The 23,761-nt window shown below is 41.8% G+C and overlaps 1 long non-coding RNA gene across 2 annotated transcripts in view; it reads right to left on the bottom strand.

Annotated features, from left to right (window-relative positions):
- Nucleotides 1-10,025: 10,025 nt before the first annotated feature.
- The window catches only part of LOC101908225 (uncharacterized), a 40,867-nt gene continuing 27,131 nt past the window's right edge, over nucleotides 10,026-23,761 (bottom strand). For both annotated transcript variants that reach the window (XR_237476.4, XR_811443.4), the window contains one exon: nucleotides 10,026-10,200. This is a non-coding gene — a long non-coding RNA (uncharacterized lncRNA). The remainder of the gene's footprint in view (nucleotides 10,201-23,761) is intronic.

The raw sequence follows: 23,761 nt of genomic DNA, 5'->3' as shown, positions 1-23,761 counted from the left end.
ATTGATGACAGCACTGCCATTACATGCTTTGGTGCATGGGAACTGTGCAAGCCCAGAGGAGGGTCATCCAGACCAGAATAGAGCAAAGGAGCAAAAGTCTTCAAATATAAAAGAAATTTTGAGTTCTGTTAGTGTGATCTTGAGCCAGTTCAAACTCATTTTGCTGGATGGCAGAGATATCAGTCTAATGATATTGCCAATCCTAAAAGAGTCAGGTAGAGGATGAAATGAGTTAATGTAAATTGAAAGCACTATTATTCATCATCATAATAGCAAAGATATAAACTATGGGAAAGGTAAGTATGAAAAGGTATAAAAGTAATGCAAATATTTCTATAATATAGGATTAAGTAAGAGTATACTAAAACAGGTATGGCTACACCAAGGAAATGACTTGATATCCCTGGAATTTTGAAATCACCAGCCTCAAATTTCTCCATTTGGGATTAAGGAGGAAAAGTATTTTCAGAAATCGGCAGGTGTAATTAATTCTCCCTAGAGTAGGAGAATAAAAAACATAATTAATACTTTCCATTAGACCTCACAGAAATCAATCAAATCCTAAGCATGTCCTGGCTGTAGCCATGTGCCCAGCACTGTGGGGGTTTGTATGTAGAACTCCAAAGAGCTAGTGAGTTAGTTGGAAATAAATAAATACACATATTAAATACTTAGCTCCAAAATTTTCGGACTCCAAAATCACTGCAGATGGTGACTGCAGCCATGAAATTAAAAGATGTTTACTCCTTGGAAGAAAAGTTATGACCAACCTAGATAGCATATTCAAAAGCAGAGACATTACTTTGCCAACAAAAGTCCATCTAGTCAAGGCTATGGTTTTTCCAGTGGTCATGTATGGATGTGAGAGTTGGACTGTGAAGAAAGCTGAGCGCCAAAGAATTGATGCTTTGGAACTGTGGTGTTGGAGAAGACCCTTGAGAGTCCCTTGGACTGCAAGGAGATCCAACCAGTCCATTATGAAGGAGATCAGTCCTGGGTTCCTGGGTATTCTTTGGAAGGACTGATGCTAAAGCTGAAACTCCAGTACTTTGGCCACTCAGGCGAAGAGTTGACTCGTTGGAAAAGACTCTGATGCTGGGAGGGATTGGGGGCAGGAGGAGAAGGGGACGACAGAGGATGAGATGGCTGGATGGCATCACTGACTCGATGGACATGAGTCTGAGTGAACTCCGGGAGTTGGTGATGGACAGGGAGGCCTGGCGTGCTGTGATTCATGGGGTCGCAAAGAGTCGGACACAACTGAGCGACTGAACTGAAATAAACTGAAATACTTAGCTATCAAACTGCAACTAACTCTGGTCACTGGGGGAGAAGGAAAATTTTAGCATAAGCTCAAGCAGTGAGAGATGCTTTGATGGAAGCGATGGAAACGCTTAAAGAAAGGCTAAGATTTGGAGGCTTCCCTGGTGGCTCAGTGGTAGAGAATCTGCCTGCCAATGTAGGATACATGGGTTCCATCCCTGACCTGGATGATCGCACATGCCACGGAGCAGCTAAGCTTGTGCACTGCAACTAGTTAGCCTGTGCTCTAAGAGTCTGGAAGCCGCAACTACTGAGCCCATGTGCTGCAGCTACTGAAGTCTGCTCACTCTAGAGCCCGTGCTCTGCAACAAGAGAAGCCACCACAATGAGAAGTCCATGCACCACAAACAGAGAGTATCCCCCACTCACCACAACTAGAGAAAAGCCCACGCAGCAACAAAGACCCAGCACAGCCAAAAATAAGTAAATAAGTGATGTAAAGCATTTGCAGATGGGGACGCCAGGGTAGATCCGGAAGGACCTGGCTAGAGGGCTATCGAAGCAGAGTCAGCGACAGCAGAATAGGTTGGATGAAACCAAATTATATTCTGAGCTGCAGAGTCTAGATTTGATGCTTCTGCCAAGTTGACTCTTTTTAGTCGGTTCATACCACGGACTGTCATGACAGAAGTTTTGTTTTGTAACAGATTGAGGGGTGGCTTGGGGGAAAAAACAAGAACGAGTAGAAAGCCCAAAGCAGAGACTGTGATCTTCGCTCCATTAATGAGGATGCATTTGCAAGAACAAAGAAGAAAGGGCAGATCTGAAGGGAAATGATAGGGCTGGGAGTATTAGAAATAAAAATGAGAAGTGGAGAAGAAGAAAAAGTCAAAGAATCCTGCCGAGAGTCTACGGGGCTGGGAAACCAGAAGAAAAATGGTGCCTCTGGAGGGGGAGCCAGCATTTGGAAAGAGGAAACATAGTGACTTTAGGTTTGAAAGTGTCAGTGTGAGGTGCTGGGAAAGTCATTCCAATGGGAAAAAGCATGTCATATAAGCGCTCGGGATAATGAGATTGAAACGGCAGCAGTGAGATCAGGACTGGATATGTACACAGGAGAGATGTGCTGGAGGTGCCAGTCAACAAGCTCTTGGAGGAAGTAGTTAGAAGGACAAAGGGAGAAGGGCTTAAAAAAAGGTTCCCAGAGAATCCTTACATTTAGGAGAGCAGGATGAAAATGAAACATTAAAGAAGATAGCTGAGGAACAATGCAAGAGGATGGGAGAAGAACCTCCCCCCGACCAAAATCTGATATATGATGATCAACGTAGGTGAGACTATCACACATGAGGGACTTGTCAGTGGTGCCACACAGCAGAGATCAAGAATAGCAGAGCAAAGGGCTGAAAAGGCTATTTGTTCTGCAAGAAGACATATCAGTCTAATTTGGGAACAAACACCAGCTTGTATGGGACTTCCCAGGTGGCTTATCAGGAAAGAATATGCCTGCAATTCAGAAGACATTCAGGAGACATGGATTCGATCCTTGGGTCGGGAAGATCCCCTGGAGAAGGAAATGGCAACCCACTCCCGTATTCTTGCCTGGGAAATCCCATGGATGGAGGAGCCTGACAGGGTTGCAAGAGTCAGGCACAACTGATTGGCTAAGGAAAAACAACCAGCTTGCATGAAAACCAAGACTGGGATAGCAGGAAGTGATATCTGCAAAGACCATAAGCCTGAAAAGTTAACCTGGAGAAAGGAAGAGGGGAAATTAGAAAGTATGATAGAATCAGACACAGGGCTTTCTGCAGTATAGAGACTGTAGCACGTGGAGAAAAAGAGACTGAAGCTGGCAGAGATGGAGGAGAAGGAGGACCTAGCTATATCTTGTGGAAGCAAACTTCCAGAGGAGTCATGGGTTCTGAGTTCAAAGGAAGCAGTTGGCTTTAAATAAGCACAGAGATACGTTTTCCTTTGAGAATAAAGGGGAAAAGTCCACCACAGAGACAGAGTTTTTATGTTGTGAGAATGAGTATACGATATGTTCCAAAAGATGGCTTTAGTCTCCCACCAATCTGAAATGGCCGTGTATCTATCACAAGTGAGGAAGATATCTTTGAAGGTGTAAGTTACCCAGATCTTCGGACTGTTACTGCAGCATGCTATGCTATGCTAAGTCATTTCAGTCGTGTCCGACTCTGTGCGACCCCATAGACGGCAGCCCACCAGGCTCCCCCGTCCCTGGGATTCTCCAGGCAGGAACACTGGAGTGGGTTGCCATTTCCTTCTCCAATGCATGAAAGTGAAAAGTGAAAGTGAAGTCGCTCAGTCGTGTCCGACTCTTCGCAACCCCACGGACTGCAGCCTACCAGGCTCCTCCGTCCATGGGATTTTCCAGGCGAGAGTACTGGAGTGGGGTGCCATTGCCTTCTCCAACTGCAGCATAACGCAACCCATCCTGGTTAAATGCAAGGAGAAAGTTGCCTCCTGAGATTAGAACAGCAGGAAGAATTGAGATTTTAAGGGGAAAATAGTTACAAAATAACTGCAGGAGTATCCAAGTGATTCAAAAGATTCTTTTTCAGACCATATGTTTCTAAAATTTCAAACCTACAGAAAAGTACAGAAACTGGTATAGTGACCACCCATAGACCCTTCACCCAGATTCACCAACTGCTCAACATTTTGCACATTTTCTTTTTCTCTCTGAGTATAATGTATAGACACACACACACACACACACACACACACACACACACGCCCTTTTTTTAATTTAAAAAGAACATTTGAAAGTAAGTAGCAGGCATCACATCAGTTCACTGTGAGTATTTCAGCAGATGTCTTTTAAGAATAAGGGTGTTCTGAACTTACGGTGGCTGGGGGGAAGGATGCAGGGAATAGTTAGGGAGTTGGGAGGGACATGTACACACGCCTATATTCAAAATGGATAACCAACGAGGACCTTCTGTGTGGCACAGGAAACTCTGCTCAATGTTATGTGACAGCCTGGCTGGGAGGGACGCTTAGGGGAGAATGGGTACATATATATGTATGTACATATATACATATATATGTATAGCTGCATCCCCTTGCTGTTCACCTGAAGCTGTCACAACATGGTTACTCAGCTATACCCTACTGAAAAATAAAAATTAGAAAAAAGAATAAGGATGTTCTCCTATAGAACTACAATACCATTATTATACCAAAAAATTTCATAGTAATACCCTAATTTTATCTCATATACTTGTGTGTTTAGTCATGTCTGACACTTTGTGGCCCCATGGACGGTAACCTGCCAGGCTCCTCTGTTTATGGAATTTTCCAGGCAAGAATACTGGAGTGGGTTGCCATTTCCTTCTCCAGGGGATCTCCCTGACCCAGGGATCAAACTTACCTCCCTGGTGTCTCCTGCATTGGCAGGGAGGTTCTTTCCCCTAGCGCCACCTAGGAAGCTCTTATCTAGTGTACATCCATTTTCAAAACTTCCCATGTGTTCTTAAATTTACTTCACAGCTGTTTCCACCCCCCACAATTACGATCCCATCAAAGATCACACGCTGTGCTTGGTACATACGTATTTACCCAAAAGCAGTAAGGTTGCCTAGGCAGAATTTGGATAGCCTGATCTTTTAATAAGCTAGATTTGCTCCATGGGGAAACAGGAGTTGCAGCGTGTATGGAGATTGACTTGGTTGGAGAACACAGGCCTTTGCCTGAGGTTATCTGTCATGGTAACGGTGGTGGTGATGAGACGATGATGAGGAAGATGAAAAGGAAGATGAATGAGGCATGGCATCAAAGGAAAATGACAATTTTCAGATATTAAAGGGCCAACAAAGAAAAAATTAGAAATATGATTTGGCAATATAAAAATTAATATTAATTAGACTCTTTATGCTCTACTAAAAATGCTTAATTATATGCATTAAATAAGATATCATTAAATGTATGTGAAATTAATTTGTTCTAAGCTCTCTCAACATACATGCTCAATTTGCAAGTAGTGGCTCCTCCCAACTTAATTAATTAGAGTTGGCATTGATGATGGAATACTTATTTATGGACCAGGTGCCATGAAAGAGGAATGGGCTATGTACACTACAGGGAATGCCAAAGGGGATTTAAGATATGAGAGACTGAGAAGCCTAGAATCTCAGAGCTAGTGTGACCTTTGTGGTTATTTATTTCAATACATCCCTTTATATCATAGGGATCTATGATGGCTATAATACAAGGCTATGTGCTACTCTCAATATTTCAAGATGACTAACAGAAATGCTAGATTTACTCATGATAAGGCTACACAGGCTAGATAAAGTATCAGCATTTTTAATTTTGTGTTTTATCTTTGCTTGTAATAAAATTAACACTTTATAGTCCAATAGCAGTTAAATATGTCTTTGATGGATGGACACGAGATGAGTAACAAACTTTGCTTTAATCAGAGAGTTTATTTCGGTAGAAGAGATTTTTTGAAGCTAGGGAAAAGGGCACAGTGCAGAGGGAACTAATAGTGAAAGTCCTCAGATTGAAAAGATGGAAAAATACTCTTCTTGCTACCAAACCCTCACTTTATAAGAGGCCTAGATTGCCCAAGTGACATACCTAAGTTCACGCAGTTATTTACCAGAAGCAATTAACAGCCATCTCCTAGCACATCAAAGGTTAGTTGAGGAATAAATTTAGTGAGTCACAAGTGGGATATCCCTGGTGACAGAAAGTCTTGAGAAGGAAAGTCAGTCAGGAAAATGTTGCTTACAAACCAAGCAGGGTGATGGTGTCCTGGTGTTAAACAGTGGAAGGATGGGGGCATTTATGTAGGAATGCAATCAAGCGGCCTCAGTGACTGAAGAGCTCTTGGCCTGGAGACTTGAGTACAGTGGGGAAGGAAAGGAAGCGTCAGACACGGGGTAGGGTGGGGAAGCAGAGGGTGGGACGAATGGAGAGGGTAGCATGGAAACAAAGACACTGCTTCTGCTGCTGCTAAGTCGCTTCAATCGTGTCCGACTCTGTGTGATCCCATAGACGGCAGCCCACCAGGCTCCCCCGTCCCTGGGATTCTCCAGGCAAGAACATTGGAGTGGGTTGCCATTTCCTTCTCCAATGCATGAAAGTGAAAAGTGAACGTGAAGTCGCTCAGTCGTGTCCGACTCTTTGCAACCCCATGGACTGCAACCCACCAGGCTCCTCCGTCCATGGGATTTTCCAGGCAACAGTACTGGAGTGGGGTGCCATTGCCTTCTCCAACAAAGACACTACCATATGTAAAACAGATAGCCGTGTGACTCAAGGAGCTCAACCCAGCGCTCTGTGACAACCTAGAGGGGTGCGATGGGGTGGGAGGAGGGAGGGAGGCTCAAGAGGGAGGGTGCATACATATGCCTATGGCTGGTTCATGTTGACGTATGGCTGAAGCCAACACAATATTGTAGAGTAATTTATCTTGCAATTAAAAATGATTTTTTTAAAAAAAGACATTCAGATTCTAAGTGGCAGCTTTTGTCGAGGGAGGGAGCGCTAGAGGGGAAATAGAATTGAAAACAAATATTAGAAAATGACTTCAGAAGACCTAGGAAGGTTGAGATTCTAAGATCCACTTCTGGATCTAAAGAGTTCTTGGGCCTTTCTGAAGCCAGAGGCAGGAAAATTAAGACGCCCAGTATCCAGTTCTGCGCCCGCAGATAGAGGCCTCTGCTCAAGGCAGACACCAGGGGTCAGTGCAACCCCAGCTTCTCTGTAAGGAGGTATGAGTCCCTTTCCTTGAGTGTCTGTTCATTACCAAGAGAATTTAAGAGAACGCTAAAAGGCAGATTCGTTTACGATTGCAGCATTTACAAGCAGTTGTAATTATGGTGTATGGAAAACAATTATTCCCTCCTAAAATTGCTCTTTTAATTTTCTCTTATATTTCCCATAGTGAACATTTAATAAGCCTCATTGCCTCACATACTGCCTTGGATATGTGCGCCAAGGCTCCTTAACGTTAGGATAGGAAACAGACATCACACTCACACTCACATTACACAGACTGGCTCCAGGACTGCATGGTAGGCGTCCCCGATGGAACCCCCAACCCAACCCCATCCTGGGCACAGCTCTGAGATGTATAACCTAATTTCTGCGTAGCCACCTGGAGCACACCCAGTCCTCCCCCCAAATCCACCTCAAGAGCCACCTCTGTTATGAAACCTTTCCCTATTGCACCCCCAAGACCTAGCCACCTCGTTCTTTATGCCACCGTGTTCCCTGAGCAGACATTTCTCACCTGAGAAACTGTCATCAACTTCTTTGTTTACATGTCAGTCTTTACCTACAAAATCTTACACACCTTAAAGGCAAAGGCCTTACCTTCTGGTTACCAGTCCCCAATGCCGGACACCCAGAAAAGCCTAATAAATCAGTCTGGGGTTAAACAAATGAATGATTAGGTCTGAAAAGGGCTGGCTAGTGGATATGGAGAAACAAAGAAGAAGGCAAGGATATAGCACCAACGAGGACCTTTGACACAAAGGAAAAAAATAGGAGGGGCCTGACTTGGTCTGAGGTCCTTCTAGAGACATAAGAGACATGATACCCAAGACTACATTGGGGGGTGCCCTGGATGTCAGGTAAAGAAATGTAGGCTTGATGAGACAAACGATAGAAGATCATAGTGGATTTGGATTCTGGGAATTGTGAAAAATAGCTGGCTTCTGATTTCTCTCTCAGGCCATAGCTGAACACACTGCTCTCCTAACAAAGGTCACAAAGCTGGCTGCTTTCCCAAAATGTCAGCTTGCAAATAGTTCGGTTTCCATATTTCCCACCTCCACCAAGGTAAGTGGGAGCAGTGACAAGAGTCAGGAGCTGAGTGCACCTGCCTCCTGAGGACTTCCCTGGGAGCTCAGACACTTTTGCAGAAACACATCCCATTTCAAAATGTCCTGAGATCTTGATGGGGATGTAGAGAAACAATACACAGCAGGGTCTCTAATTCTGCCTTTCAAGAGAATAGGTGTCCAGAGGAGATGGACAGGGATGAGAAACAAACAATTTTCACAATCAGGAGCAATGACATTTAATAAAGTGATTAGTCAGTGACATTAAATAAGTTCTCGGGCCATCTTGAAGTGATTAATGTGGGTGGATGGAGGCCAGGATCTGTTAGGGGAGGGATGTGGAGGGCAGTTCTTTTGATTAAAAAGGGTATGTTGGGGGGAGTGAAATTTCAGGGAAGTGTTGTTATTAATTGGTTGTCCTTGGCCTTAAGATGATCTTGACTATTAAATAGCTCTGTCTCTTTACAGTAGGAGAGTGAGTGGGAGGGAAGAGTCCCACGTGAAGGACAGAAGGAAGGTGCTGGCGCCAAGAGTCCTTTGCCAAAATCAGACAGTGATTTACAAACACTTTGGACTGCTTATCCATTGATATTTCCTTGTTTTCACTAAAATGTTAAAGGAGCTTCTGAATTCCTTTTTCTACCAGTGGATGGACAGTACTGAGAATCACAGTAGCTTCATATTTGAGTGCCTAGCTATAACCCCCTGCTGGTGAAAGTGGAGAAAACAGGCCAGAGTTTTTATTCTCCCTCTGGTTTAGGAGCTCCATGAAAACATCAAGGGAGATAAAGGAAGATGGACAGAACTTTTGTTGCTGTTGTTAGGCGTAGCCCCCAGTACCTTGTTGAAAGCAGTGACCCTTAGAAAAGTACTTATGTCTACAAAATTTCAGAATTAATTAATGAGAAGTCACTGACTCCCAGGATTTAGGATTTCATGAACCAGAGAAAGTTTTTGGATTTCATGGGCCAGTAAATTTTCTTTAAGAAGAAACATCAATTCTTTATATCACCAAATAAAGTAATAACAAATAAATTACCATTCACCACTAACAAAATTATATGAAATATAAAAGGTAGGAAGAACATAAACAAAATGATTAAAGAAAATTAAATATAATAGAATTTGCTTTATGAGAAACTTAGTCTTTATTGTAATTTTCCTCGTTTTGTAGCTTACTTTTTGACCAACCAAATAGTCATCCATGTAACTGGGAGAAGGCTTAGCATAAACAACCTCTAACACACCAGCAGAAACTGACTTGATATGCAGAACAGCAATAGCTGATACTCCATGAGCACTCACTAGCTGTTGACAAAGTGGCAGTAATATAACTTACAATGGTTTGTTTTATATGGATTTTTCCACGTATTGATTCATCTTATCTTCACAACACCCCTAGAAAAGGCCCCTATTATTACCCTTATTTTACAGAGAAGAAACTCACATGCAGACACATTAAGTGACTTACCCAAGTCTTACAGCGGGGCCCGGTGGAGCTAGAAGTCAACCCCAGGCTGTCTGGAGGAGGCTTAGAGCACCACCGTGGGTTACTTAGCTGAAATGGAAACAATCTACATGGGCAAAGCCAACTAATCCATGTGAATTCTAGGTTGGAATTAGAAAGAGGAGTGTTTCTGTGTGTGTGTGTGTGTGTGTGTGTGTGTAGGAGGTGGGATATGGACCTGGGTACATGCCCTTCATCCAATGATTAAAAGAAAAAACTTACGGCTTCATAGCCATGTGAATATTATACCATTTCAGTCTTCAGAAACTCTTTCCAGTGTGGCAGAGTATATTTTATGACATCCATTTTAAAGATGCAGCAATCTTTAGGAAAATAGGAAGTTGCATTAATAACTATAATACCTAATCTTTACTATCCCTTTCACATGTATTAATTCTAGTCCTCACAATAACCTAAGGAGTTTCACAAGATTATCACACAGATTAGTGTTGCTTTATTATTTAACAGATTGGTGCTGTTTTACAGTTTGAACTGGGACTCAGAGGGGTGAAGTGAATCACCCAAGATCACAGAGTTAGGGAATGGTGGTAGGATTCCAATCAGAGACAGATACGAGTTCCTTGGGGCTGGATCTTTCAGGGCTTTCTGGAAAAAAAAAATACATAATTAAAAAGACAAAATTAGGTGTCAAACTCATTTAGAAGGAGAAAGGAAATTTTAACAAATGTACACATTTTTAAAAGCTGATACATACCAAATGTTACAAAATCCAGGAAAATAACATATTATTATTAACTCCCTAACATGGGGTCGCAGAGAGTCGGACACGACTGAGCGACTGAACTGAACTGAACACATCTCTATCTCCTCCTTCCTCATGCTTTATGGAGTTATTCTTCTTTGTTTTTTGGTTTTTGCTTTGTGTGTGTTTAGTATATATGGATATGTAACAGCAGTTTGATCTTACCCATTTGTGGAAGTTGAGTAAGTAAGGTTCATTCTTCACATCTCCGGCTAGAGATTACAGACCACTGGGAAGACAGATGGGAAGGGACGATGGATGTAAAGAGAGAGATCCAAGACAAATCAGGGCCAATATCAGGAGGTGAAAACCCATGAGATGGACAGAAATATTTCGTATTTGTTCTTGTCACCTCTGACACAGTGATACGGATATCTGGCAGAACTGAAGTCTTTCGTCTTGGAGTTCATTATGCCTATCTGTCTCTAGATGTAGAAACTGGCAGCATATCCAAGGGATGCTGGAGTCATTGCAGTCCACCTGCTGCCTTAATGCCAAGTTGATTCAGCAGATCAGCAACAGGATGCTGCTGCTTCATTTCCACCTTCTAAATCTTCGGCAAGAATCTCCCTGTGGCCCGTCACAACCAGAAATATAAAAGACTGAATATTCTGGGAAATGTATTTCAGCCTATCCAAGTTGACACATAACAAAGCAGTGTCATGTTTTCTGCTGATATTGGTTAAGAGTTTAATAAATGTCAAATGTGTCGAGCTGCTTGACAGTGTTAAGTGCTTTATATCAACACTGATGATCTGTCTACGTGTGGTGTCAGTTTTTGAGAGAGGGTGTTGAGCTCTCTAACTATATTTGTATTTTTCTATTTCCCCTTTGCTGTACATTCCAAAATATTTTCCATAACAATATAAAATAGTGATCTCACTTTTATGTGGAATCTAAACAAAAGGACAAATAAAATAGACTTAAAGATCTAGAGAGCAAACTGGAGGCTGCCAGAGGGGAGGGGGATGGTGGGGCGGGGGTTTGGCAAAATAGGTGTTGGGGATCCAAGAGACACGAATTTCCAGTTATAAAATGAATAAGTCACAGGGCTTAATCCATAGCATAAGGAATATTGTCCATTATTCTATAATAATTGCGTATGGTAACAGATGGTTATTGGACTCACGGTGAGCATTTGGTAACGTATTTGATTGTCAGGTTACTGTGTTGTACACGTGAAACTAATTTAGCATGTATGTGTTATATTTATATATATCTGTATGTTAAATATATATGTAGCCATTTAATCAATGCTTGTTGTTTTAGTGACTGTTTACTCTTTGGTTGTCTCCTCACATAAAATCTGGGTGGAAAGAGCCCTTAGTCTTAACTAATTGCAACTTTATTTACAGTGGGGCTTCCCAGGTGGCGCTAGTGGTAAAGAACCCACTGCCAATGCAGGAGACGTAAAGAGATGTGGGTTCGGTCCCTGGGTCAGGAAGATCCCCTGGAGGAGGCCATGGCAACCCATTCCAGTGTTCTTGCCTGGAGAATCCCATGGACAGAGGAACCTGGTGAGCTACAGTCCATGGCGTCACAAAGAGTCGGACATGACTGAAGTGACTGGGAGAGCGATGTATATATAGTAAAATAACAATATAAATACATTTATAAAATATACATTTTTACATTTTGTATGTTTTGTATATATTTCTCTCTACATCTAAATACATGTATAATATATACATATTTTTTTACTAAAACACATGACCATGGAAATAGAAGGGCCCCACCCACGGCCGAAGGAACCCATGCAAATGAAGGGCCCTAGCTTACATTTTCTCTTCTGAGTCTAGCCCAGGTTTGTGTCCAAAGCCCAAGCTCTTAACTACTCTATTGCCTCTTCAGTGAGTGTCAGGACCAGAATTCAGGTATGACTCAATACACTTGTTCTCTGCTCTGTTTAAAGAATAATTATGTATCCCAGACTCCCACTGTGATCCAGCTAAAGAATCCACGTATCTCAGTAATTTCACGCATACTTGTCCAAGAACGTGTCCTGCTTCTTACTCAAGAAAAATGTGACAGTTCAACCAAACCTCCCAATCCCATGTTAAAGGAAAAGCAGACGAACATTTGAAAGAAAGCTGAGATTGTGATTCCTGCTTTCAGTAGGAAGTTGAATCAAATAATCCCAGACTGCCTTCTAGCAGAGTCATTCCACCTTCCTCTACCCTTCCCAGCAGCATGAATGCTGCCTGAATGGAATCTGTCCATCTAATTCTCATTCAGCTGCAAAGTCTGCACACATCAGATTAATTTAACAAGCCTCCATTATATACTTGATATAACAGTAAATAAGACAAGTATGCTTGCTGGCAAACTCAAGTGTGCTGGGCTAGAACACAGAGACTGAGCCCCGTGGACATAAACTATTGGTTAAAGATTCTGCAGGGCTCCTTCAGCATCAGAGCTGGTGTTAAAGAGAACACAATAATGCTAGCAACCATAATATCTTACATTGTTGAGTAGTGGCCACATACCTTGTTCTCTGCCAAGCACATTACACAATGTATCTCATCAAATATCCCCAATAACCCTAAAGATAGATGCTTAAACACTATGCAATCATGAAAGCAATACCCTTCTGCCAAATGACAACTATACTCTTGGGTCAGTAAAATTGACCTGGGAGATAGGAGAGGTTAATGGGTGGAGATGAGGAGATGAACTAAAAGTGTCTGCAAATGATTCCAACACCAACCCAGAATCTGCTCACAAACATTTCCATTCCTCCAGAGGCTGTAATCCTCTCCATCCTGTGGCAGGGAAGGAGAGGAGACATTTTAATAATCGATGTCTTTTAATGACAAGGACAATCAAACAAAACTTCCCATGAGATTTTTGCCACGAACGCTTGCAATTTTTAATCAAGAAAAACACCCCTGTATTCCTTCCCCCAGTGAATCCTGGCCTCCGTCCACCCGCATTAATCACTTCAAGAGGGCCTGAGAACTTATTTAATGTCACTGATTAATCACTTTATTAAATGCCACTGCACCTGAGTGTGAATATTTGTTTTGGTCTTCACTCTGACATCTTCCACAGAGCCCTAATCTAAGAACTCCAACTCTTTTCCAAAACAATATGAGTTTCCCACTGTGCACCCCACTTGTCACTTTTTGCCATAAAGCCCAAATAGTACAATGTGAGGTACATCAGAAAAACTGCTCTTTGGGGCGTATTTCCCCTTCGATCTTAGTGTCTGAAATCCTATCATAGAAAACTCTTGCCATAGATTAAGCAAAAAAAAAAAAAACCCCATAGATTAAGCATGGTCCTTTCCAAATCCCTCCCTTATAGGGTAACAATATGTATTTTTTTCATTTTAAATTAGCATTCTTTGGTCTGAGGAGAGAAAGGGGCATGAGAGTTCTGAAAACTTCAGGAATGAGAGTTTACTAAGAGAAAAAAGTGGAAAACAGAGAAGGAACTTCTATCACCAATAGCAATATTACCAAACCAGAGTTTCTGCTCCATTGACTAAAACCAAAATATTGTTCCATGACTGGCCTAAGACACGCCCTGCCCACACTCTGTGGAGGAGCTGTAGACGGACGACACAGCTGGTACAGGAAGATGCCTCTGGAGGGAGGTGGTGGTTTCACTTTAGTTGATACTATCTTGGAGAAAAAAGGAAACTAAATTCTACTAAGTGTAGAAATATTTTTAACTCTACAAATACTTTAACTCCAGGGTTGGAAAATTGGTTTCCATGTGCACGTCAATGCCAAGTGATTGGTAATGTCTTGCTGCAGCATTACAATGAAAAGGATTCTAAGACCTCATTAAACAGAACTGGAAAAAGGTGTGATGGATTAACAAGGTCTACTGTGGAGAAAAAAAATAATAATGACATACACACCAAGGAAACCAGAATTGAAAGAGACACATGTACCCCAATGTTCACTGCAGCACTGTTTACAATGGCTAGGACATGGAAGCAACCTAGATGTCCATTGGTAGATGAGTGGATAAGGAAGTTTTGGTTCATATATACAATGGAATATTACTCAGCTATAAAAAAGAACATGTTTGAGTCCATTCTAATGAGGTGGATGAAACTGGAGCCTATTACACAGAGTGAAGTAAGCCAGAAAGAGAAACACCAATACAGTATACTAACTCATATATATGGAATTTAGAAAGACAGTAACGACAACCCTATATGCAAGACAGCAAAAGAGACACAGATGTAAAGAACAGACTTTTGGACTATGTGGGAGGAGGCAAGGGTGGGACAATATAAGAGAATAACATTGAAACATGTATATTACCATGTATAAAATAGATGACCAGTGCAAGTTTGACGCATGAAGCAGGGCACTCAAAGCCGATGCTCTGAGACAATCCAGAGGGATGGGGTGGCGAGGGAGGTGGGAGGCGGGTTCAGGATGGTGGGACACATGTACACCCACGGCTGATTCATGTCCATGTATGGCAAAAACTACCAAAATATTGTAAAGTAATTAGCCTCCAATTAAATAATTTTTTAAAAAAAAGGGAATGTAACAACTTCCTAGTACCTGCTAGCCCTGCATTGACATATCAGTTAATCCACCCGGTGCTTCCTTGAGGACAAGAAAAATGCATGCAGTAGACACTCATCAAAGCCTCACTTTGTATTTCATTCAACCCGGAAATCACCTTCCTCACAAAAATCTGAAACTGATATTGTTGGTTGCATGTATACGGTATTGTGTACATTTTTCTTTTCACACTATAAGAGATCTACTATTACAGAAATTGCCCCATATCTGATGTTGCCCACTCCCACCTCTCAAGTCACTCTCTATTATAAAATATTATTTTCTCTGTAGTAATTACCACTATTTGAAATTATTTTTTGTTATTTCTTCATTGTCTCGTTGAACAGAATATAATTCTGTGAAAGCACACAAAAAAACGAGGAGGAGTCTTAGAAATCCTCTTCCTCTCACTCTTCACTTTATGAATAAGGAAACTAAAAATGGGATAAATGGTTTAGTTATTGTATCTTTAGGTTCCAGGACTTTCTTTTTAATGTACCATTCTACAAGTAGGGTCATTTCATTGTATAAAATAAATCAGATTTCTGAGAGGGTCACTACAAAATAAAGATTTCAGAATGCTAAGTTTTTCTGTTGACATCTATGATAGCAAGAAGAAAGCATTATGATTTCCTCTCCATTTAGCAGGGAGCATGCTGCACAGAGCTAGTCAGTGCAGGGCTGGCACTCGCATGCAGGCTTGTCTTACTCAATAGTTTGGGCTCTTAAACTCCTCTGTTATTGCCTCCTTCTGTGACCTTTGCAAAAGAAGAAACATCTCATCCTCTGTGGGATAATAAAGAGAATTCACAAGTATTATAGAATCTGAGAAATCCACTCACTGAGCCCAGGAAAAAAGGAAACCATCAACTGGAGAGCATAGAGGAAACATTAAATGGTGGATATGAGAAGTCAAGAGAGGACTGGCTGTTTCTGGTGCAAAGGAATCAGGATGTGATGGATAATAGAATTGATCACTCTTTCATCCCCATCAACTTCAACTCATTCCTAGAAGGATGGAGGTGTGGGACATAGGAAAATACTCCAGAGAAAAGATGTCTTATCATAAAGCTATAAAACTTGGGGTTCAGGTTAGTAGTATTTTTTGTTTCAATTAAGATTGGGGTTTAAGGAAAGAAACTAGTTCAACGAATGGCTAAGTAGTTTAATTTCTTTCTAGAATTAGATGATCGATGGGAAATAGATAGATGTAGATAGATAGGTTTTGTTGTTATTATTGTTTAGTTGCTAAGTTGTGTCTGACTCGTTGCAACCACACAGACTCTAGCCTGTAAGGCTTCTCTCACCATGAGATTCTCCAGGCAAGAATACCGGAGAGGGTTAGCTTGTTCTCCTCCAGGGGATCTTCCAGACCCAGGTGTCGAACCCATGTCTCTTGCATTGTGCTATGCTTAGTCATTCAGTCGCGTCTGACTCTTCACAACCCCATGGACTGTAGCCCTCTAGGCTCCTCTGTCCATAGGGATTCTCCAGGCAAGAATACTGGAGTGGGTTGCCATACCCTCCTCCAAGGGATCTTCCCAAAGCAAGGGTCGAACCCAGATCTCCCACATTGCAGGTGGATTCTTCACCATCTGAGCCACTAAGAAAGCCTGTCTGTTCCATTAACAGGCAGATTCTTTACCACCAAGCCACCTGGGAAGCGCCCAGATATATAGATAGATAGATAGATAGATACATATTGATACATATAGATAGATGTTAATAGATAGACAGATACAAGGCAACAAAATCTGTCTGCAAAGCTAGTAGTATGGTATGACATTTGGTTTAGGCTTTCTAGATTCTGGCTTAAGATGCTGAAGTATTGGCTCTCTTAGCAAAGAAAAGAGCACACATCTAGGGTATGAAGGCTACCTAGATGCTTATTGATTTATCAAGCAGACTTTACACTAAAAATAGAGGTAGAGAAAGAAAAATTCCCAGAAATGAATCGGGGCAGTATCTATAACAAGAGAAGAAAAAATAACTTTGAGAGGGATGCCTGGTACTTCATAATGGAAATAATGCAAAGAAACACCAAGAAAAATACCCCCAAAAAATATGTGTAGCCTTAGTACAACCCACACACAGCTCCTGGGTGATAAACAAAGGTAGTCATCATCTCTCTGCAAAAGCTATCTCATCAACACACAAACATGCTATTAATTCTCCTATTATAAAAAAGATCTCTTTTCATAAACTTTTAATTTTCTATTGGCATATAGCCAATTACCAATGTTGTGATAGTTTCAGGTGGACAGCAAAGGGACTCAGCCATACGTATACATATGTATGTATCCATTCTCCCGCAAGGGGCTCCCAGGTGGTGCAGTGGCAAAGTATCTGCCTGCTAATGAGGGAGATGCACGAGACTCACGTTCAATCCCTGGATGGGGAAGATCCTCTGAGTAGGAAAGGCAACCCACTCCAGTATTCTTGCTTGGAAAATTCCATGGGCAGAGGAGCTTGGCAGGCTCAAGTAGTAGTCCATGGAGTCTCACAAGGTAGTCCATGGGGTCACAAAGAGTTGGACACGACTGAGCGACTGAGCACACATTCTCCCCCAGACTCCTCCCATCCAGGCTTCCACACAACATTAAGCAGAGTTCCCTGTGCTATGTAGTTAAGACCTGGTTGGTTATCCATTTTTAAATATAGCAGTGTGCACATGTCAATCAAGAAAAGCCTCTTTTGATCCCCTCATCTCCAACCCCATTTCTTTGCTCGTCTTTATAGCAAAACCCCTTGAAAGAGTCACCAGTTTCCCTTGCATTTTCCCCTGTACCTATTCAGTCAAACTCATACCCTCACTGGATCACCAAAAGACCAGTGACCTCCATGTTACAAAAATCAATTTTCAGCTTACTTGAACTTAGAGTACAGCAAATATCCAACCATATGCATAGCTATAGCCATATCAGTTGTTAAAATACTAACATATTCCCACATCATTGATAAATAGCCACATTTTTTGAGACCTCTGAGTGCTCTTGCCAACCATTTCTACTCTCTGGAACCCATTTATTACCTTCTCAAAATCCAGAAACAAAGGGGTTAATCCTAGGCACTGCAGTGGGCTCCAGGTCCCTGCTTCAACACTAAGGTCAGATTCCTTTCTCATTGATGGAAAGCGTAAGTGCCAGTGATAGTCCCCTAGGGGCCTGGCTCCCTGACATTGCCATCTGTCCATCCCCAAGCCGAGTAGACCATGCCCTGCCCACATTGTTCACAGCCCTGAGGATCTCTGAGCGATAATGTTTGGGAGGCTCCTGGAATGTAAGCCTGCCCTCCATGGTTCCCATGAACCAACCTTCGATCCAGGCTCTAGCAGACCCAGAGATTTGGAGGAAGTGACCCTTGTGGCACTGGTATTCACGTAAGCAAATGCCTAAGCTCCATCTGCCCCCAAAGCTCTGGTCTAGTGTGCTGGTGCTCGTCCTGGTGTCACTCTCACATGGCTGCTAGGACTGGAGCCTCCATGTGACTTCGCCTCAGAAAGGATCTTGGATGCAAACAACTGTATGTAGGATGGATAAACCACATGGTCCTGCTATACAGCACTGAGTGACTGAGTGACTGAGCACTCAGAGCACTACATAGCTCACGGAACTATAGACAAGCACTATATAGAACAAGAAACTATATATATATATATACTCTTCTTTGTATTTTCCATTATGTTTTGTCACAGGACACACACACACACACACACACACACACATTTAGTCATTAAGTCATATCCAACTCTTTGTGACCCCTTGGACTGTAGCCCACCAGGCTCCTCTGTCCATGGGATTTTCCAGGCAAGAGTACTGGAGTGGGTTGCCATTTCCTTCTGTAGGGGATCTTCCCAATCCAGGGATCAAAACTTCATCTCCTGCATTGCAGGTGAATTCTTTACTGTTGAGCCACCAGAATAAGAAACCTGAAACTCTTTAAAAACAAAAGAAAGAAAGGATTTGGTAGATGCCAGGAGAACAGGTAAGCAGGAAGCAATATCCGAATGGGGTTCTTAGGCACAGTTTGAGGTCAAGGATACCCAGAGTGTAGGTTACTGTTGAATTTCACCTCCATGTAATTTTATCAGCTCATTAAAATCCATCAAACCCTAACTCATCACGAGAATTAGCAGTAATAATTTTATTAATAAAAATGAGAGCAATCACTTACAGTATTTGCTTTGTCTGGTAAATATCAACTCATTTAAATACTTAATGCTCATTAGCATCTCCTTGTTTACAGATCAGAAAACTGAGACAAATAGAGAGGTTAAAATTTAAACGGCAGAACTAAGATTCAAACTTCACCTGGCACATGGCCAATGCTCTTAACTGCTACAGTGCTTTCCTCTAGTTTGGCCTGAAGGATCGTATTCCACCCAATTAACTATGACATTTCAAAATGCTTTTCTTGATTTAGTTGATAATAAAGATTTTTAATACACAAAATCTCAGTAATGTAAGGGCTAAAACATTTGGGAGGATAGAACATCTTTTATAGAATTGCTTTTCAATAGAAGCTGTGAGGATTTGGCATCATGATCTATATAGCTGATGTTAATTTGACACTCTAAGTCACCATGACTGTTAATTTAGTGTGGAAGTTTTTGTGTGTTTGATGCAGTCTCTTTTATCAAAGCATAACTCACAGACAGAGGCATCACTTAGCTAGTGACAGCCTCTTCAGTGAAAGATCACACAACAATTTCTAAAAATTAACAAATGATTTGAAATTTATTGCAATGATCTGATGAACAATTTACACTATGACTATGACACAGGATGGAATTCTAATATATTTAGCTTAGCTTGTTTAAGGATAAAAAAGATTTTCTTTTTTGGTTGTTTTGTATGCACTTTTACCTTAATTTATCTTACCAAGTTGATCACCTTAACTTCCACTAACGTTTGACCCTCCCTCTTAAAACGCATTTTCAATGGACTTTAATGCAGCATACTTTGCTTTCCTTTTAACTCACCATGGAACCTCTCAGTTTCCTTTGCTGATTATTCCTCACCTCTCTGGTCTCCCAAACTTACACTGTACTTGCATTCCTTGGATTCTGGCCCCTTCAAAGCCAGCCATACATCATCTTCAAATCTCCCCTCCTCTAACCTCTGCTTCCATCATTACCTTGTCTTTTCTGACTCTGACACTCCTGCCACCCTCTTATAAAGACCCTGTGATCACACTGATCCAACAATTTAATCCATGATCATCTCTCCAACTTATGACCCTTAATCACCTCTGCAAAGTCCCTTTTACCATAAGAGGTAACATATTCAAAGGTTCTGGAGATTAGGTCATGGAAAACTTTGGGTGCCCTTATTTAGCCAACCACAGTGACCTTCTTAGTGGACCTTCTCCAACTGAAATATTTAAGCTTACATATCTCATTCCTCCACCAGAAAGCCATAGCCTCCTTTTCTGCTTAATTTTTCTCCATGGCATTTATCACCACCTGACACGCTGTATATTTAAAATATGTCTATCTAGAATGAGGGTAGGGGGGCTTTGTCTCTTCAGTTCACTGCTGTATGACTAGTGCCTAGAAGAGTACCTAGAATGTAATCGATGTCTGCTGAAAGAGTGTGAAAGACACTTCATAAGTACTAACCATGTTGGGATGAGACACAACTGGATTCTGCACATGAAATGTACATGCAGAAGATAATGTTGCTGTGTGCTGTCATGTCCAAGTCTTTGCAGCCCTATGAACTGTAGCCCATCAGGCTCCTCTGTCCATGGGATTCTCCAGGGAAGAATACTGGCATGGTGCCATTTCCTACTCCAGGGGATATCTCCTGACCAGGGATGGAACCCACGTCTCTTGCGTCTCCTGCATTGGCAGGTGGATTCTTTATCACTAACACTACCTAGGAAGCCCACAGAATATACTAGTGTTTACAAGTATCTAGTTCTGCCCCTGTTGGCACGTGGAAGGGAGCTTTCAGTTTCTTCAAGGTTGGCTAGGATCTTGTGACTATTAATAATTCTGGCCATTGAAATGTGATGTGTGTCATATCTGGTATGAGACAATGGAAAGTCCATGCACTGTTCATCAGTCCCATTCCCCTGATGAGACAACTAAGAAACTGGCTGTTTTGGCTGGTGCAGATACTGATGGCGGAACCTCTGGCAAACTGGGTTTCTGAGTGGCTATACAAACCAAAGCCTTCCCTCATCCCCACAGAGCAGCACAGGACATGAAACGTGATGCTGGGAAAGAGATCCACTTTTGTTGTATTAAGGCACTGAAACTTTGGATTTTTTGTTATTAGAACATAACCATTCTTTGTTGTTGTTCAATCACTCACTGAAACTTTGGATTTTTTGTTATTAGAACATAATCCATACTTTGTTGTTGTTCAATCACTCACTCATGTCCAACTCTTTGACACCCCATGGACTGCAGCACGCCAGGCTTCCCTGTCCTTCTGTCCTTCTCTGTCTCCCAGAGTTTGCTCAAACTCATATCCATTGAGTTGGTGATGCCATCCAACCATCTCAAACTCTGTCGTCCCCTACTCATCCTGCCTTTAATCTTTCCCAGTATCAGGGTCTTCCCTAATGAGTTGGCTCTTCACATCAGGTGGCTACTGTATAGGAGCTTCAGCTTCAGCATCAGTCCTTCTAATGAATATTCAGGACTGATTTCATTTAGGATTGACTGGTTTGATCTACTTGCAGTCCAAGGGACTCTCAAGAGCCTTTTCCAATACCACAGCTCAAACACATCAATTCTTCAGTGCTCAGTCTTCTTTATGGTCCAATTCTCACATCCATACATGACCACTGGAAAAACCATAGCTTTGACTAGATGGACCTTTGTTGGCAAAGTAATGTCTCTGCTTTTTAACATGTTTTCTAGGTTGGTCATAGTTTTTCTTTCAAGGAGCAACGGTCTTTTAATTTTGTGACTGAAGTAACCATCTGCAGTGATTTTGGAGCCCAAGAAAATAAAATCTGTCACTGTTTCCTCACATATTTGCCATGAAAAGATGGGACTGGATGCCATGATATTCATTTTTCTGAATGCTGAGTTTTAAACCAGCTTCTTCATTCTCCTCTTTCATCTTCATCAAGAGGCTCTTCAGTTCCTCTTCACTTTCTGCCATAAGTGTGTTGTCATCTGCATACCTGAGGTTATTGTTATTCCTCCTGGAAATCTTGATTCCAGCTTGTGCTTCATCCAGCCCAGCATTTCACATGACATACTCTACATATAAGTTAAATAAGCAAGGTGACAATATACAGCCTTGACTGACTCCTTTCCCAATTTTTAACCAGTTTGTTGTTCCATGTTCAGTTCTAACTCTTGATTCTTGACTAGCATACAGGTTTCTTAGGAGACAGGCCAGGTGGTCTGGTATTCCCAACCCTTTCAGAATTTTCCACAGTTTGTTGTGATCCACACAGTCATAGGCTTTAGCATAGTCAATGAAGCAGAAGTAGAGGTTTTTCTGAAATTCCCTTGCTTTTTCTATGGATCCAACGGATGTTGGCAATTTGATCTCTAGTTCCTCTGCCTTTTCTAAATCCAGTTTGAACATCTGAAAGTTCTTGGTTCACATATTTTTAAAGCCTAGCGTGAAGAATTTTGAGTATCACTTTGTTAGCATGGGAAATGAGTGCAATTGTGCAGTAGTTTGAACATAACTTGGCATTGCCCTTCTTTGGAGTCAGAATGGAAACTGACCTTTTCCAGTCCTGTGGCCACTGCTGAGTTTTCCAGATTTGCTGGCATATTTAGTGCTGCACTTTCACAGCATCATCTTTTAGGATTTGAAATAGCTCAGCTGGAATTCCATCACCTCCACTAGCTTTGTTCATTGTGATGCTTCCTAAGGTCAACTTGACTTTGCACTCCAAGATGTCTGGTTCTAGGTGAGTGGTTATGTGAGTTTTGTGGGTCATGAAGATCTTTGTTGTATAGTTCTCCTATGTATTCTTGCCACCACTTCTTAATATCTTCTGTTTCTGTGAGGTCCATACACTTTCTATCCTTTATTGTGCCCATCTTTGTATGAAATATTCCCTTGGTATCTCTAATTTTCTTGAAGAGACCCCTATTCTTTCCCATTCTATTGTTTTCCTCTATTTATTTGCATTGATCACTTAGGAAGGCTTTTTTATCTCTCCTTGCTATTCTTTGGAACTCTGCATTCAAATGGGTATATCTTTTCTCCTTTGCCTTTCACTTCTCTTCTTTTCTCAGCTATTTGTAAGGCCTCCTCAGACAGGCATTTTGCCTTTTTACATTTCTTTTTCCTGGGGATGATTATGATCACTGCCCCCAATGTCATGAACCTCCGTCCATAGTTCTTCAGGTACTCTATTAGATCTAATCCCTTGTAATCTATTTCTCAGTTCCACTATATAATCATTAGGGATTTGATTTGCTACTGCTAAGACGCTTCAGTCGTGTCCGACTCTTTGCGACCCCATAGACGGAAGCCCACCAGGCTTCCCCGTCCCTGGGATTCTCTAGGCAAGAACACTGGAGTGGGCCGCCATTTCCTTCTCCAATGCATGAAAGTGAAAAGTGAAAGTGAAGTCACTCAGTCGTGTCCGACTCTTAGCGACCCCGTGGACTGCAGCCTAACAGGCTTTGCCATCCATGGGATTTTCCAGGCAAGAGTACTGGAGTGGGGTGCCATTGCCTTCTCCAAGGGATTTGATTTAGATCATATCTTAATGGCCTAGTGGTTTTCCCTACTTTCTTCAGTTTAAGTCTGAATTTGGCAATAAGGAGTCCATGATCTGGGCCACAGTCAGCTTCCAGGCTTGTTCTTGCTGACTGTATAGAGCTTCTTCATCTTAAACTGCAAAAAATATAATCAATCTGATTTTGGTATTGACCGTCTGG

The sequence above is a fragment of the Bos taurus genome, chromosome 15 (genome assembly GCF_002263795.3).
Source record: "Bos taurus isolate L1 Dominette 01449 registration number 42190680 breed Hereford chromosome 15, ARS-UCD2.0, whole genome shotgun sequence".
Classification (NCBI taxonomy): Eukaryota; Metazoa; Chordata; class Mammalia; order Artiodactyla; family Bovidae; genus Bos; species Bos taurus.
This window is presented reverse-complemented; position numbering and strand designations above follow the sequence as displayed.